At 41.6% G+C, this 18,194-nt stretch overlaps 1 protein-coding gene across 18 annotated transcripts in view; it reads right to left on the minus strand.

The window, feature by feature from the left end:
* Window positions 1-18,194, minus strand: part of MAGI1 (membrane associated guanylate kinase, WW and PDZ domain containing 1) — a 604,286-nt gene that overhangs the window by 221,250 nt on the left and 364,842 nt on the right. The window lies entirely within an intron of this gene.

An 18,194-nucleotide genomic window follows, 5' to 3' on the forward strand; every position in this document is an offset into this window, starting at 1 on the left:
TTTTAAATGATAATCTATGGTTACCTTTGGGGTAGACAAAAGAAAACAGCATGAGGGCGGGATGGTCAAAGAGAACAATGAAATTCATTGTGATGCTTTCGTTCTTAACAAATGATTTATATGTATTGCTTACGTAACAGAAAAATTAATTTGATGATTATTTGGCATGAAAAAATTCAGGTATTCACTGGAGACTTGTATTAAATTTTCTGTCTGGTTCACTGAGGCATGGAGAGTGGGTAAGAGGGAGGCAGTACTATCACCTAACAGCCGCTATTCCTAATTGTAGGCTAAACCCTTAAAGAATTATAGTCCTTTTTTAAATTTTTTTTAAGAGAAGAGAGAGGGGGGAGGGACGGGAGGGAGGGGCAGAAGGAGAGGGAGGGCAACAGAGAATCTCTCAATCTTAGGATCCTGAGATCATGACCTGAGCTGAAGTCAAGAGTTGGGACACTTAACTCTTAACTGAATGAGCCACCCAGGTGCCCTGGAACTATAGTCTCCTAAATGCTGGACTTAAAATATAAAGTTAAAGCAGAAGTAACAAATAGAAATAGCCTTGTAATTCTTTTTTATTTATTTAGTTATTTATTTATTTGACACAGAGAGACAGCCAGTGAGAGAGGGAACACAAGCAGGGGGAGTGGGAGAGGAAGAAACAGGCTCCCAGCAGAAGAGCCTGATGTGGGACTCAATCCCAGGACTCTGGGATCACGCCCTGAGCCAAAGGCAGACGCTTAATGACTGAGCCACCCAGGCGCCCCAGCCTTGTAGTTCTTATAATATCAAAATGTTCTTAGCTCTAAGTTATCATCAATTATAAGGTATATCTTTGAATTAACAGCTTTTCAGGAAAAAAAAAACACCCTACCATATTAAATATGTAGATCTAAGTTCAACAACACCCAAACGCAGATACATATTTAGATTCATATTTATACTTGTCTAAGAATCAAGAAATAATATTATATGACCACGGGAGACAATGATAAAAATGCAAAAGACTCTTCAAACGATACCATTTTAAGGGGCATCGGTTAGACTCTGCATCAAAGTACTGCCCAGAAATTGATGTCTAGTGATACTGACATTAGTTTATAAAGATTATTTAAGAAATAACAAAAGGGTTTTGGTTATTAAAGAAAATATTGTTGGTTAGGAAGGAAAACAAAAGTGCCTCAATATATTTGATGCTTTTGAAATTAACCAAGGGGCCTGAATGTAAGATCAACATATAACAGGAGAGCGAGATTACAGTTCCTACTGTTGATGTTTCTTTGTGGCTTATGGAATATGATGACTTGCATATGTCAGAGACGAATGATAAATCGCTTTTCTTTGGGTATATAAATCTCTTTGGGTATTTTCCTTATAATAACCTTTGACTTCTACCATTAAAAAAACAAAAAACAAAAAACCAGCTTGAGATGCTATTCTCCAGCTGAATTTTTATTTGAATTGCCATGACAGTGTGAGGAAGTCTCTTCTTTATGAAGAAACAAGTCCACTGACAATTCTCTGGCTTTTTTTAGTCAATCGGGGAACCAAAAAGCAGATGGGGAATGAACAGAATTCCTTTGACTGTAAATTGCAACGAGAAATGGAAATACAGCACACGTGGAACATTCTCACAGGGTCACTCTTCTAGCACCACTTCTCTTCAAGGTGTGAAAGATGGCCGTCTTCTTGGATAGGACCCAAATGAGCTTTCTTACAGGTTTTCCGAGAAAATGGAAAAAAAAAAAGCAAGCTTCCAGCGGTCACGCCTGAAAATGGCTTATGCAAAGCAAATATGCAATTTAAGAGAGCTACTAACGAGAGAAAAATAGTCTTTCGTGGTACTATCAAAGATGAAAGTTCCAGGAACTTCCAACTTTTACTGCACAAGAAATGTTGTCAAAATTGACTCTTTAAATTTGTATGACTCGATCTCTCTACAAATGATCTGCTTTTCAAGACCACATCCCTCTGTTCTGAAAACTGGGCGGCCTACACTGAACCTACGGGATCATCTTTTCGTCTGTGACTTTCACTGGCTGCGGGACGCAAATGAGGACCCCCAACAGTATATTCACCGTGTGCATGATAGAACTTTTCACTACACTCATATACCAGCCAAATAAGCTGCCGAGTAAATCTGTCACAATGAATAAACAAAGGAGGCATGAAATACAGATGTGATGCTTGCCAGGGAATGTGATGTGAAAGGCAATGGTGCTTTCTGGGGGCCATGTACCACCATAGGGAGGGCTCATCTTCTTGCAGGTATACAAAGACTCAGTGATGGGAAGCCCCAAAACTGGCAGTAAGGGAAAACTTGCAGGCCAACTAAACCCTCTCTTGGGTTGCCTGTCCTACCTTCAGAGCGTGCTGAAGGGCTTTCGGCATATCCCAGTTAATACGGAGGAAAGAACAAATAAAGGCTACACTATGCACTTACCATTTGAATGTGCCCATCAGGGTGCCTTGTTAGTAAATTATAAATTGTCCAACTTGGCCTACATGGTGGGTTAGTTACACGGCAGACGTATCTGAATTGTAATGGCTCTAATAAATATCAAGTATTTTGGTGGCGGAATTAGAGCCCAAACTGCAATAAAGCCCATTTTTACCCATGACACAGAGATGAGAGCTAGCAAGCCCTACTGTGTAACAGGATGGTTACACTGAACGGAAGCCTTTTTCCTCCTCTGCGTCGTGCATTCTGCTCACTATAGTTGTCACGGAAAGAGACACAGTGTGCATCTCTACTCCTCAGACACACGGATATACTTCTGCAGCTGGAACACCTACTATGTGCAGGGCTCCCTTGGTGTTACTTCTGTATTATGTCACTTACCGCTTACCACAATTCTATGGGGGTGGTATTAATGCTCCGATTTTATAAATCAGGAAACCTCAGGGAACTAACTTATCAAGATCATGAAGCCACAGAATGCACGGGCGAGGAGTCAAACCCAGTTCTGTCTATACCCCAAGCCTGCGTTTACACGGCAACCAAAACACGGTGCCTCTCAGTGCCCTACGAGCTGAAGGAGGATGCCTCTCTGGGCGATTCCCTGGAAAGCCAGGTGCTGGACAATGCCATTATGGATGCTTAGGGCAAGTTTCAGGAACTACCTGTGACACTATGATTTATTCTCCATCCCCATTTCCATGTATTTCAGAGATCTATTCAATCACAGTGATGGAAAACATTGTACTATGGCTTGGGATGTCCAGTTCATGCCCAGCATACAGGAATCCAGCGTGCAAATGGACATCCTACACTGGTTCTCCCAGAGCAGAACATTCTTTGCTCCTTTCTGACTTCTCTTTTCTTGCTGCAGGTCACACTACTCCCTGAAACGGCTACTGCCTCTGCCCCCAAGCAAGCTTTTCAATAGGACTGGTGACATCTCTGTAAACAGAATGCTATGTTCAGCGTCTTCGAGATCCTCCCCAGCACACTGCCATCACCACCAGCACTAACGCTATGACCAAGACGCATCCCAGCACCCCCCATATGTGAAGGGCTTCCACGAGACCCAGACTGGGCTAGGCTTCACAACAACCTTTTGAGGGAGGTTTGAGATCCCTATTTTGCAAATGGGGAAACTAAGTCTCTGAGAAGTTAACTGAGAAGAGAGGAAGAAGAAATAAAAGACATGCTCCCCACCACTACCCAGGGCGGGTAGATTTCTTTCATTGGGTCCTATGTCTACATTTTATCTTATTCTCACCTTTTCAGAAACTCTCTTCCGGTTCCCATTTGTCCTAGATGCAAGAACAAAATCTTAGGAGAATAGATATGACCTCTAGTGTTCCTTTGTAAGAGATGAGTCACTTTGGACTACTGTGTATTATACGCATGGCCACTGTTTTTCCTTTTGTACTACAAGTATAAAAAAGAGAAAAGGACATAGGGAAAGTGAAGGAAGACAAAATATTAGAATATCTCAATGGGCTATTCATACGATAATGAGCATTGCTTCCCCCTCCCCCCAGGTTAGATACTACTCATTCACGCCTCCTTTGTGCTTGGAACTATGCCTAGTGAATAACAGACCTTTCCTCTTGTCGTGCTCACCACAACCTATAAAGAGGTATTACTGGCTCCATCCTAGAGATGAAACTCAGAAAGGTCAGGCAACCTATCCAAGCACAGCTAATAAGCAGCAGAGTCGCATTTTAAAACCCAGCTCTTTCTAAGAAAAAGACAAAAAGACAACCCAATTAAAAAGAAAAATGGGAAAAGGCTTGAGTAGGAACTTCACAAAAGAGGATATCCAAATAGACAACATGCATTTGAAAAGGTGCTCAGTATCATTCTACATCAGGAAAAGGCGAATTAGAATCACAGTGAGATACCCATGGGCATCCACTGGGACAGGGAAAAATCAAGAAGACTAACAATAGCAAATGTCGGGGAGGATGAGGAGCAACTGGAACCCTCACACAGGTGGACCGCAAACTGATACACACACTTTGGCAACTACTTGGCAATATCTGTTGCAGCTCAGCATATGCCCCCAGCCTGATCCAGCAATCCTGCTCCTAGGTGGGAATGGAGTACATATGTCCACTTGCACAAGAACGTTCCCAGCAGTAGCTAAAAACTGGAGACAATTAAAATCAGCGGAAGAAGGGATAAATAGATCGCGGAATATTCACACAAGGCAAGACTACACGGCAATAAAAAAAAAAAAATCGAAGTGTTGCTACATGCAAGCAATACGGATGAGTCTCACAGAAGGAATGTGAGCAAAAAGAATAAGAACAAAAGAATACCTATTGTATGATTCCATTTACATAGTGTTTAAGAATAGGTGAAATTAATCTACGGTGGTGAGTCAGAATTACAGTTACCTCTGGGAGGGAGAACAAGTATTCACTGGGAAGCATCAGGAGGGAGCCTGGTGCAACGCTCGGTGTCTTCCATATATTGCTCTAGGTAATGGTTACATGCATGCGTGCGTGTGTGTGTACACGTGGGTGCACGTGTGTTTCTGTAAAAAATCATCAAGCTATGCACTTAAAGTTTACATCACATTTTAGGTATTTTCTGCTTAATTATTGTATTGTATTGTATTGTATTTTTTAGAGTGGGGGGAGGAGCAGAAGGAGAGGGAGAGAGAGAATCCCAGCAGGCTCCCAGCATGGAGCCTGATGCAGGGCTTGATCTCACAACCCTGAGATCATAACTGAGCTGAAATCAAAAGTTGGATGCTTAACCTACTGAGCCACCCAGGTGCCCCTTAATTTTTTTCTTTAAAAAGGTCTCTGATAGAACCCAAATATGCCTGTCTCCAGTAACTGTCAAAACTGTCATGCCATACTCCCAGAGTCTGGAGCAAGGGGAAGAAATGGATCTGTTTGTGGTGGAAGGAAAGAAAAGAAAGAGAGAGGGGAAAGGAAATGGAAGGAGGGAAGGAAAGGAAGAACAGAGGGCGGGAGAGACACAGTTTATGTGCTATGCCAGGCCAGGCCCCTACAGCATATAATACAAATTCAGAACAAAACAGCAAGCATGAAATCAACAAGTAATTTTTTTTCAACTACTCAATATTCCTTAGAGACATTATACCTTTTAGTTCTATCTGACAGTTTGTTTTGCAGTGTGTAAATGACCCACACATCTCCAGTGACCTGAGACGGTACAAAAGCCCTCCAGAGGGCTCCAAACTGCGTTTGGTTTGCACAGAGGGCCTAACTCCTGCACAATGCTGGAGGCTGATGCCCACCTTTCCACAGGTGGCCTGTGGGGTGGGGTGGGGCTAGACTGGGCAGCAAACAGGAAACTCAACCAAACCTGTATTAGCCACACACTTCTATCCACTGGGAGGAAAACATATAAGATTCCCAGCATTTGCAATAGTCAGCAGGCAACACTGCCATACCTTAGGCTGAATTTCAGGTGGATTTATATGATGTCTCATTTTCAAGTCGTATCATACGTTTAAAGAATATTTTATCTACAGCATAGGCAACATTTTTTTCAAAATTCCACTGACAAAGATGTGGTGTTCCCTCTCCCCCAAATCACTAATTAAGTGAAGTTGAGACTGCAAAACCATTTAGCAGTGGAAAGAAGAAATGTGCACCCTTCAAGTCAATTAATGGTGCAAACTCCTAACAATCCCATAAGATCTGTTTGTAATGATCTTAGCTTATGAGATGGGAAATGAGAAAAATGTCAAATTCATATAACAACTACACTGACTTTATTTCTAGTATAACCAAATTTCGACTCATTTTTCGATGCAAAACACTTAAGGCAATAATAAGGCTCCATTTCTTGTAGGCAGGTCATGAGGGGAGAGGAGCCCCAAGCGGAAATATGGCAACCTCAGAAGAAATGGTCCAAAGAATAAAGAGTTTTCCTTCGAATGACTGAAGTTGAGGAGAAATACAACGAGAAGGCTGTGCCCTGGTAAACTGGGGTTCCGCTAGGACCCGCCTTGCTTGCTTAGGATAATGTCACTGACTCTGCTTAGACTTCTTCCATTAAAAAGCAATGGAAGCTGTATCTGAAACAGCCCAGCCTTCATCCGAAGGTGTCATCCCATAGCATCCCACACCTATCAAAGTCGCCAAGGAATAGAAGAGGCTAGATCATCTGACCTATGTCTTCATAAAGGGCCTCAAATTGAGACTTTTGTTCTCTTCAAAAAAGTTATGCCTATAGTTATAAAGATACTCTAAAAGGAAAGAGAGATATTTAAACTTGGGGTCTAACACCAGACTATACTGTCCTTACTGTACCTTGAGTTAATGTTTTATACATCTTGCAATTAGTGAATAGCAGAATTATACCACATTGCTGTGTGGATGTTAAAAGCATTAATTAAATGCAAACATTAAAACCATGTCCTAACATTTGCTGGAGTATTGGTTGTTGTTGTTGTTGTTTTTACATATTTTAGGAGATTAAAAAATATAAATGGTCTCTCAATCCTTAAGAGGTTCCAAGGAGCAAGCACTGTCCAAAAGACTACATTATCTTGGGAGACAGGGATGGGAGCCTGGGAGATTAGGATGGTTAATGTGTCTATTCTGTCCCTAATAAACAGATTCCTTTTTAAATGAGGAGTTAAGCTTTAAGATGTTAAGCAGAGTCACTTGTCCACAGTCACGCTGGTAGACGTTTCCCGATTCTCCCTGGGAAAGAGGATGCTCTACTTTTTCTTCTGCTTCTCCCCTGGTGTTTATTTCACTTCCTTGTCACACCAATTCATTGGTCTCAAGACTGAAAGTGGTGCCCACCCTTGTATGTCATATCGCCCTGGGCTTACCGAATCAAGGGACTTACCTTACGCTATTACAGCTGCCTCTTGCTTGTCTTCCCCACTATACCTATAAACTCTCTCAGAACAGGAAATGTAACCAGTTTACCCTTACATGCTGAACACAACAATGTCACCTGCTCGTGATGGCATTCGATACGTGTTTGTTGAATGGACAGAGAACTGGAGTGAGTGGAGGTTGGTTGGTTGAGTAGATGAATCAACTAATGGCTGGAAGGGAAAATGAAAGAAATAATAGCTACTACCCAATTAGATCCAATTCTAATATTGTCTCCATCCTTTAATCAGCTGAACTAAGAATGAAGAGACGGTGTAACTAGATTGGTTAGGCTTCAGGCATTAAGGTATCCAGCAGATAATTTTCTCACTTGAGTAAGGCACTACTACTTCACCATATTTGCAAAGCATGGTTGAGACAGGTACCTCCCAGACGAATGGCAATTTGATCTCTCTTTCAGGCTCTAGGTCTAGCTGAGTATCTGCTACTGGTACTCAGGCAGTGCATAAAGCCATGTAGTCAGGGTCCTGCCCACCACTAATAAGGGCCCCACTGACATATATTACAAACTGAATAGTGCCCCCTGAAGTTGTATAATGTGGTGGCTTTGATGGAATCTAAGACTAAGTAATAATCTTACAAGGAATAAAAAAAGACATTCCTTTCTACCCCACCAAGAAAAGGAATATGCTTAATTACTGATCCTTTTTCCTCTTATTTTTTTTAAACATTCTGTAGTGCTATAAATAATAGGCAATATAAGCCACTGGTTAAGAGCAAAACTTCTAGAAAAACACAGCACAGCTTTACCACTTATTAGCTGTGACATCTTGAGAAGTTACTTCACTTTGAAGAAAGAATAACCCCTAGCATATGGCAAGTGCTCGATATATGTTCACAATAATTTTATTATACCTTTGTATTGTTCTAGAATCCCATTAGCAGATATTTAGAATCCATTTAAAATAATTTTCCTACCTTCTTTTCTAAATATATTCAGTATATGCATATTTATCTAAACAAGTAGATGTATCCATACATACATAGTCTGAGCAAAGAAAATATGGTGGTTACTAGTGGGAACTCTATTACCCATCTTCAGAGATGGGTAATGGAGATGGGTTCCCATCTCTTTTCAAAAATGGAAGGCAAGACACTTAAACTTACAAAGCCTCAACTTCCTTATCTAAAGGAGAATTGGGGTGCCTGGGTGGCTCAGTTAGGTTGCTCTTGATTTTGGCTCAGGTCATGATCCCAGGGTTGTAGGATAGAGTCCCATGAAGGGCTCCATGCTGGGTGTGGAGCCTGCTTAAGATTCTCTCTCTCCCTCTCCCTCTGCCTCTGCCCCTCTCCACTCCCACCACCATCCCCATGGGTACATACACACACCAGCTCTCTACAATCTATAAAGAGGAATAATAGTAGTACTTCCTTTGTAAGAGTTCCATAAAGATTAAATGAGAAACTATAATGAAAACAGATAATATATACTTGGTATTCCAGAAGTGTTAAATTTGTGTTTTAATATAAGCACAATGTCCTCCAGGTTAGCCTCTGTATACTTTAATACACAAGGTCTAACAAAATACTAACGGAATTTCAATTCTAGGCTAAAAACACTGACATTTACAAGGGGAAAAAAACCAAAAACATAACACTCATACATAATCAGTCCCCTTTTCCCAAAACTGTATTGGTTGCTTTTTAACTTTTTTTGGGGGGGGGGCATCGGTCTATTTTTAAAATACTTTATTTGGAAATTATTTCAAATTTAAAGAAAGTTGCATGAATAAGAATAGTACAAAGAACACTGTATACCCTTTACCCAGACTCATCTATTATTAATGTTTTAACCTATTGGCTTTTCATCTGTTCTCTCTCCCTCTCTCCCCACACATAATATATTTTTAACACTTTTAAATGTTTTGTAGCCATTTGGGATTAAGATGCATTCACCATGGCTCTTTACCCCTAAACACATCAGAGTGCACTGCCTAAAAATAGGGATGTGTAATTGATTAATTTTAAATGCAAGAGGAAAATATGTCAATGAGCAGTTAATAAGTCTAGTTTATTCATACTATGGTTGCAATAATACAAGTGACATTTTCTTGTTTAAATTTAAGGTCATCATTTTGGGGAGCGCATTTCATACGGACTTTAGGTAAGCCCAACAGAGCATAACTGGTTAAGTATCCCTAATTGGACTTTGGCATAAATGCACATAACCCATTACAGAAGCTGGAAAATTTATTTGCACATATTTTTACAAACACATTTGCTACAAGGAGGTTTCTTTAAAAATATATTGTACTTCATTCTCTTGACTCATGATTCTTGGGAAGCTAAAATTTGATAAAACCTTCTTTTAAAATAATAAATGGTAAAAATAATGTGAAAACTTCCATGTCCCTACATAAATTGCTGCGGAAATTGCTTTATAATTGCAGCACATCTTGATAAAAAATCTCAGCCAGAATTATAAAGCAATAAAATAAATTAACATGTCTGCCAAATAGACATATTAGTATCCTACACCCAGCCAAAGACTAATCCATATGGTATAAAGAAAAGACTCTTTTTCGAATTCAATAGGTTAATTCAAAATACGGTTTTTAAGGTGATGCACCCAGAGAAACAAACCAAGAGCTTGGACTCTTGGGAGCAGTTGGAACTGGAATGAATCTGGATTCCATCATTATTAAACGATGCATCCTCCAACACTCGAGTCACTAAGCTCTCTACACCTCAACTGCCACACTCATAATACAAAGATAAAAACACCAAACTCGTCAGGGTTTGGAGAGGGTTAAAAGAGACAATACTTATAAATCACTGAGCACAGTGGCTGGTATGTATAGTAACACGAGATTAATAATAGAGGTTATTATTAAGCCTTGAGGCTGGGCTAACACATTTTCATAAGAAGATTATCAGTTATATCAACTCTAATTAAACTTAAATCTAAACTCCTGTGTCTTTCCTTTTTTCTACACCCCCGAGAACCTTACAAGAAAGTACACCAGTCAAGCCATGTTTATATGAGGATATTAACCAACACATATAAATCAAGTCCGGTGTAAGGAGCTTTTAAGTTTGTAGTCTCTCTTTCCTTTTTATATCCAATATGACTCCATCCACTCAGCAAATATACAATGGCAATTAAGGTTAACAACATATAATAAGAAATACAAAGAAAAAGAACACTGGGGAATTAGCTGATGCTGGGAATATGCAGAGAATGTGCTGTTTCAAGCATGCCTATTATTGGCTAAATCATCCAATTATTAATCTTCACTAGGTTTTCGCCTAGCACCCAGTGTTGGGCTGTTACTCAACAAATGTTGGAAAAATCTTTTTTTCTTTTTAAAGATTTTATTTTTAAGTAATCTCTACGCCCAACATGGAGCTCGAATCTACAATCCGAAGATCAAGAGTTGCATGCTCTACCGATTGAGCCAGCCAGGCGCTCCCGGAAAATCATTTTTGAAAACTTAGCTTGTTTCCCGCAGAAAAGAATCACAGAAATTATCACAATCATTTAAAAAGATAATCAGGGACGCCTCAGTGGCTCATCAGTTGGGCGTCTGCCTTCATCTTGGGTCCCACATCGGGCTCCCTGCTGGTGGGGAGCCTGCTTCTCCCTCACCCTCTGCAGGTTCCTCCTGTTTGTGATCTTTGTCTGTGAAATAAATACATAAAATCTTTAAAGTAAATAAATAAATAATAAAAAAATAATCAAATAAATAAGGCCCAATGCCTAATGAGAACCTGCAAAGGAAAAAGGGAGAATGCTGGACTGGACAAGTCATGTTAGAAATGAGAAGGAAAGGGGTATGGAAGAAAGAAGACTGTCCAGAACAGAGGACCCTGGGAGGACCTGTGAAGTGCCATATTCACTGCTGGATGCTCGGGTACTTCTCATTAACATCAAAAAAGGCAGTGAGAAAAGAGAGCTCCAGAAAGCCTGGGTAACCTGCCCGGGTGAACAGACGTGGTTAGTGGTAGAGCCTGCCAGCCTAGCCAGGGCACCATTCCTGAAAGCCCTTCCCACCTGAATGTTCTAGCCCGAGGAGAAGAGAACTGTCCGTGCCATGCATGACCAGGTCCTTCTCATGAATTTGCTGCTGGAAGAGCTCTCTTCTCCCGTGGCGAGGAGAAGCAGACGAGACACCACACTAGTGTCTTCAACGCTCCTTGAGGGGCACTTCAGGAATGAGAAGGGGTGTTCCGTTTTGGGTTGGTGCAAACCTGTGCTGTGCACCTGACTTTTATCAGGCAGGTGTAATCGGAGTCACAAAGAACGTACCCACTTCCTTCACAACCCTTCAACACCCCACCAGAGACATTCATGTCGATGAAAATTTGTTTATTGTTATCTGAGCCCAGAGTCTAACTCCAAATTAGATCTACACAAAAGTATTTTTTCTAATCCCATTATTTTTTAATTTGGCACAGCACTTGTTGCCTAGACTATAGCATTACGTTGTGAAACACAAATCCTATCCCAGCTAATACTTGGTGGAACAGGACTGTAAATGAGAAGTGATACCGCAAGCAGAGGGGAAAATTCCCTTGATACAATCTTGTGTTTAAAGTGTTTTCTGTGCATTGAACACTGTGTTAACCACTAGAAACAGTACAAAAACACATCAAAAGCATAAGAATCCATCCCTACCCATGAACCTGCTTTGTTGCCAGACATCCCATTATATGGGCTATTTCTAGCAGCACCAGTTAAAGTCACCTGTTAAAAGACACAAATAATGGAGGATGGAGAACCCTAGGCCACACTATGACCCACTCACTGCTTCATTCCAATTCTTGGCTTCTTTGAGGACAAGCCAATAGTTAATCAATGTAGAACAAATAAGTATTTTTTATTTTAAGTTTTATTACATGCAGTTGATTTTTTTAAAGTAAGTTCTATACCAAACAGGGGCTTGAACTCACAATACCTCATGAGTTGTCACATGAGTTCTCATGACTCATGAGATCAAGAGTCATACACTCCACTGACTGAGCCAGCCAGGCACAAATAAGTTGTTTCATTTTGTTTTTTAAGATTTATTTATTATTTTAGAGAGAGAGAGAGTGTGTGCACGTGAGCAGGGGGAGGGACAGAGGAAGAGGGAGAGAGAGAATCTCAAGCAGACTCCCCACTGAGCACAGACCCTGACATGGGGCTGGATCTCAGGACCCTGAGATCATGACCTGAAACCAAGAGCCAGATGCTCAAGCGACTGAGCCAACCAGGCACCCCTAGAACAAAAAAGTTTTGATGGAGAAGGAAGGAAAGGTCAGGTGTAGGCACTACGGGGGTAGTCAGTGAGTGGGAGGAGTCCCCGGACTGCAGACCAGAGGAGACATGGGAAAATATGGTACCAGTGAGTAAAGGGCAAGGGGAGGGAAAGAGCTGACAACTGATGGAAAAGGATGAGGGCAGATAGTGACTGTATTATAGGTAGCAAACCTTTGCAATTGAACAGAAAAGAGGCAGGGTTTACCAGTCCAATGGGCTTGAGGTCAGATCCATAACATTCTGTGTGTCCTCCACGAGGCCAGTGTGAGAGAAAGGACACACACGCAAGCATCATGGCCAGGCACCTCGTATGTGACAGGAGCCCACACACCAGAGAGCTACTGTGGGGGGTACCAGCCACATTTCTGCAAGAGGCCAGGCTTTGCAAAGGCTGAAACAAACCTTTTTTATTTGAGACAGCACTTACTTTGATTATAGGACAAGGGCAATAACCACAATGAGAAAGTTTCCCTTGACTCTTATCTGATCAGTCCTGGGGAGGCTTCTAGAACTGCCCAGTTCATGAATTATGACCTGAAGCTTGCCACTTGTGTCAAACACAGCCTGAACACAGAGATGCACATTCCAGGAGAGAAGGAATTTTCCAACACTCAGATCTTTGTCCTCACCTCTTGCTGATATATTGATCTAGTTTCTCTCATCAGCTTCAAATGCAGAATGGTTTGATTCCAGGCAAGAAGTAGGGGAGATGGCTATGCTTAAGAGACACTCACAGGTTCAAACAATACCAAAGGTAATTTGCGTCCATGAGGTCACAGTCACATTCAAGATAACAATGTTGCCAACTGTTAGCAGAAGCTAAGGTGCCTGTTTGAATATGGCATCTCTACAAAGAAAGACCAGGGTCGCCTATGTTTACCACACCAAATTTAAAATGTCTTGTAGATCAAAGAGTTTTAATCCCTTTGTAAACTCCTTTAAGTCACTGATCAATGCCTCTTGCACAGGATACGACAGTCTCAGTATCAGTGAGAGCCCCGATCGACAGAGTGTTAAGGTACAGGGGCACCTGCGTGGCCCAGCTGGCTGAGCAACCAGCTCTTGATTTCGGCTCAGGTCCTGATCTCAGGGTCCTGGGATCGAGCCTTGCTTCAGGCTCCGTGCTCAGTGGGGAGTCTGCTTGAGATTCTCTCTTCCTGTCCCTCTGCCCCTCCCCCTGATACCTCTCATTCTCTCTCTCTCTCAAAAAAAGAAATCTTTAAACACACACACACACACACACAAAGTGTTAAGATACAGAACAAAACCAACTTCTCCTTTCCTCTTTCAGATGACCTTTGCTTGAAAAGAAAGATGAGTTCCTTACCGGGGCACCCAGAAAAGGGAGACAGACTAGGGGGTGGTGTTCAGCATTCCCGAGGACAAGTACTACGGGATGAGTTGTATCTCGTTTTGACAGCAGCAGGATAGTAAATGACAAGACCTGTCAGGTAACACATTTAGCTTCACGAGAAAAGCGGCCATTCCAAAGCAAGCATCTCAGATGTTGTCGCATCAGGCAGGACAAGAAGTCAGAAGGCAGAAGGCTATCAATGCGGGAGGTATGCTGCTATCTAGACTGTAATTAGGAGGAGCTGAGAACGGGCACCCAGCTCCAAGCGCAGAGGAGCCTTGACTCTTTCCTCTGGGTCTGGATTACCAGCCAAGTAATCAGTGGAGTCCTTACCAGCCATCTCGGGGCTCAAGCCTCTGAGCTGCCTTTTATTCTGAAAGCTTTATGGCAAAAGCAGCTCTGCTATTTCTCCTAAACATTAAGTAACCAAGAGGAAAAAATAAAACAAGAAAAACAAAGAGCAGCTTCATTCATCTCTTCATTTGTTCATTCATTCAAAAAATATTTATTCTACGGTCCAGACACCAAGCTAGGTGTGGGCTGGTCACTGAGAAAGATATGGTCCCGGACTTCAGAAGAGTCGGATTCTAATAGGACAGACAGACATGCAGCAGGGACTACAAGCAGGAACGGGTGCTGGAAGGGGGTCACGGTCAGTAGCTTGGGCAGCAGTGAAGAGGGTAATAGGCCCAGACTTTGGAGGAAGTGGCATCCAGGTTCAAGTTTAAAAGAAGGCTGCGTGGGGCACCTGGGTGGCTCAGTCGGTTTAGCACTTGCCTTCAGCTCAAGTCTGGGATCAAGCCCCTCATCGGGCTCCCTGCTCTGCAGGGAGCCTGCTTCTCCCTCTCCCTCTGCTCTCTCGCTTACTCTCTCTCTCTGTATCAAATAAATAAAATCTTTAAAAAAAAAAATAAAAGAAGTCTGTGTGCTGGTCAGATGGCAAGGTGGGGAAAGAGAAGGAAATAGTATGCACCCACTCACGAGAAGATATCAGGGGTGCTCCGGGTTATGGATAGCGTTTGCATGACTGAAGCACTGAAGGGGGGCTGGCCACGTAGGGGAATCTGAGGAGCAGGAGACAAGACTATCATCCAGATGGTTCTAAGGTATGAGAGAAGTGAGCAACGCAGATGACATTCACCTGGATTTCAAATCCATTTATTTAAAGGTGGTTTTCCACACGTATATTAAGAAGAGACTCGTTAATGAACAATAAGATAAACCGGCATATCCCAAGAGAATCCTGAATGATGTATTAAAAGCTGAATCACCATTAAAGAACTGTGAAAATTCTATTGCTCCTATCAGTAAATTACTGGAAAATCAGACAGAAGATACTGATTTCTAAGCTACGCTGCCTTACACAGCCCGCATTGCCATAAAACGCCATGATTTTACACAGTAATACTATAACATTCAGCAATGAGAAAGTTTTTTTCTGCATCTTCCGCTCTCAGTGGTCCATGTTAAACTGCCCTATTCACATCACTATTCATGATGCCCGGCACGGGAGTCAGAAGTGGTTGAACCCTGACTGAGATACTTGTTAACCTGTGTGACCTTTGGCAAGTTGTTAACCTCTCTGAGCCTCTGTTTCCTCTAATAGACCTATCTCTTAGGGATGCTGTTGACATTTGGTGAGACAATGCTTGAAGTGGGTGTTTCTATTTCCATTTTATTAAAGAGTAAATGAAACTCAGAGAGGTTCCATGACGTGCAGCAGACCACACAGCGAGAGAAAAGCTCTCAGACTTTCACACCAGGGCTTCTGACTCACTCTGCAATCCAGTTCTTTTTTCTGTCGTATTTCTGGTTTGGGTTTTTTAATTTTGGGGGGGGGGGGGAGTGGTGATTTTCAATGGTAAACATAATTAAATTTCAACTATGATGACCTTTTTCATACTGTGGAAATAAGAAAAGTTTGTGAATAAAGACAAAATAAAGGGGGAGTGAAGCATAAGAAGAACCATAGAGAAAATAGCACTGGACGAACACTTTAAATGGGTGGATTGTATGGTGTGTGAATTGTATCTCAATAAAGCTGTTAAAAATAAGAAAAATTAAAATAGCACTGGGTGAGAAGTGAGTAATGTGGCATTTAGGAGTGGTAGGATTTTGAGGAAGTCTCATTTGCTGCTCCATTTCCTTACCTGGAAAATAGGGATGCTATTACCTGCACTGTCTTTGCCAAGGAATTAGGATAAAATGGGATCTTAAATGGTAAAATCCATCGTGGTGCTATGATGACACTAAAAAGAACTTGAGAACAAAGGGGCTTTATTTATTAATTTCTAGTGACAAGTGAACCTTCTAAAATATATTAAAAAAGACATCTAGCCAGGGGTGCCTGGGTGGCTCAGTCGGATAAGCGTCTGCTTTAGACTTAGGTCATGACTCCCAGGGTCCTGGGATCAAGCCCTGCATCCGGCTTCGAGCAGGGAGCCTGCTTCTCCCTCTCCCTCTGCCTGCCTCTCTCTCTCTCTGTCAATTAAATAAATAAAATATTTAAAAGGAAAAAAAAAAAAAAAGAAATGCTGTCTACCCCAACTCGCAAACACCTGTTCATGAGGTCAGCCCTTCTCAAAATACCGAACGTCACTAAAATACCAGCAGCAGGAAGTTCTGGAAAATGCAGATTACATGAGCTTGTTTCCCTGTGGCACCGTTACAACATAATCAGGAGGATGCAGTCTCCAAATGAACGGCTCCCTAATCCGTTAGCACAACAGGTTGGTAGAGAGTTCTGCTTTACCAATCACATGGACCAAAGGGTCAAAATAAACACAAATGTGGCTTGCATTCTCCAAGCCTATAATGGAATCCCAAGTCACCCCCGGTCTACTCATGTTCAAAGGTACAGATGCTGGGCCAGACCCAGAAACAGACCTCTTCTGAATTTCCTTCCCATTTTATGAAGGAAATGTAAAATGAAATGTTACTTGTTTTCTCTTTCAGCAGAAAGACCATTTCTACCTTCCCAATTCCTGACACGTGGGTTTTATAGACATGAAACATTAATACCAGGGGCTATATACACGCAAAGACAAAACATGACTTTCCACTGTTTTTAAAAGACTGAGGTCATTTTTGCCCCAATTCCTATATAGCGGTAAGCTTAAAATCAAGCCATTTAGCTCACAGTCAGGTCCTATAAATCAGCGGAAAAAATAAATGGGAAAGCATGCCAAAACGTAACCATAGTAACACCACAGATGCGTCAAGAAATGGTGTGCTCATTTGCTTCATTCCCCATTTCTTAAATTGGAATCTAAGTAGGGGAAAAATTACACAGAGAACACTCATGATTCTGCAAGTACCGAATTCTGCAAAACTATATTCAACCTGCCATCCCAGAACATCAGAGCAGCTATGGTTCAGCTACAGAAGCAGCCCTGGATGGTGAGACCGAGATCTGACACTTACCAGTGACTTGAGTTCCCCATGACTCTGTTTCCTCATCTGTAAACTGGGTATTAAAAATCCCAACCTCAAAGAGTCATTCCGAGGGTAAAACTGGTCAGTAGATCAGAGTCAGGACAATGGTGGACTCACTCAGGAGACCGCAAGTCCTGGTCCCCTTCAACCTTGTTTTTTATCGGCTTACATTCGTGCCTTGGTTTCTTGATCCATAAAAAGAATGATCCCTTCACAACCCATGCGATTAACATTAGGAATTACTATTAATCCAAGTGTAAAGAATGATTAGTAGGATATCAGCTTACAGCGTTCAATTTCCATGCTGGAAGACTAATAGAACTGAGGCCCAGAGATTCACATTAATGCATTATCACCACATTTTCTCTTTCAAATGTAGCTCTGTCACTCAGCAGAAAGAGACAAGCCTGGGGCATTGACCCAAGTTCCTTACACTCAACCTCTTTTCCCTTTGGAGCCTTGGTTTTATCAATGAGTAAAATGAAGAGCAGAGGGCTGTTCTAGAGCCTGATCCTTAAAGGTCCCAGTCTAGACTTATCATCTAAGTCCCTGCAGATCTATGTTGGTTTACATTAAGTTATTTATTGTTTGGCACTAGTATCAGGAAACATTAGGACTCCAGCACACCCCTTGCAAACTACTATTGAAAGAAGAAAGAAAGAAAGAAAGAAAGAAAGAAAGAAAGAAAGAAAGAAAGAAAAAGAAAGCCATTTTAGCAAACAAATCACAGCAATAAGCAGGGTACCTTCAACCTCAAGTGATTCCTACCGTTTTTGCTGGTTAAAAAATGTTATTGCTATAAAAATAAAATTTCAAGCT

The sequence above is a fragment of the Ursus arctos genome, unplaced genomic scaffold, assembly GCF_023065955.2.
Source record: "Ursus arctos isolate Adak ecotype North America unplaced genomic scaffold, UrsArc2.0 scaffold_14, whole genome shotgun sequence".
NCBI lineage: Eukaryota > Metazoa > Chordata > Mammalia > Carnivora > Ursidae > Ursus > Ursus arctos.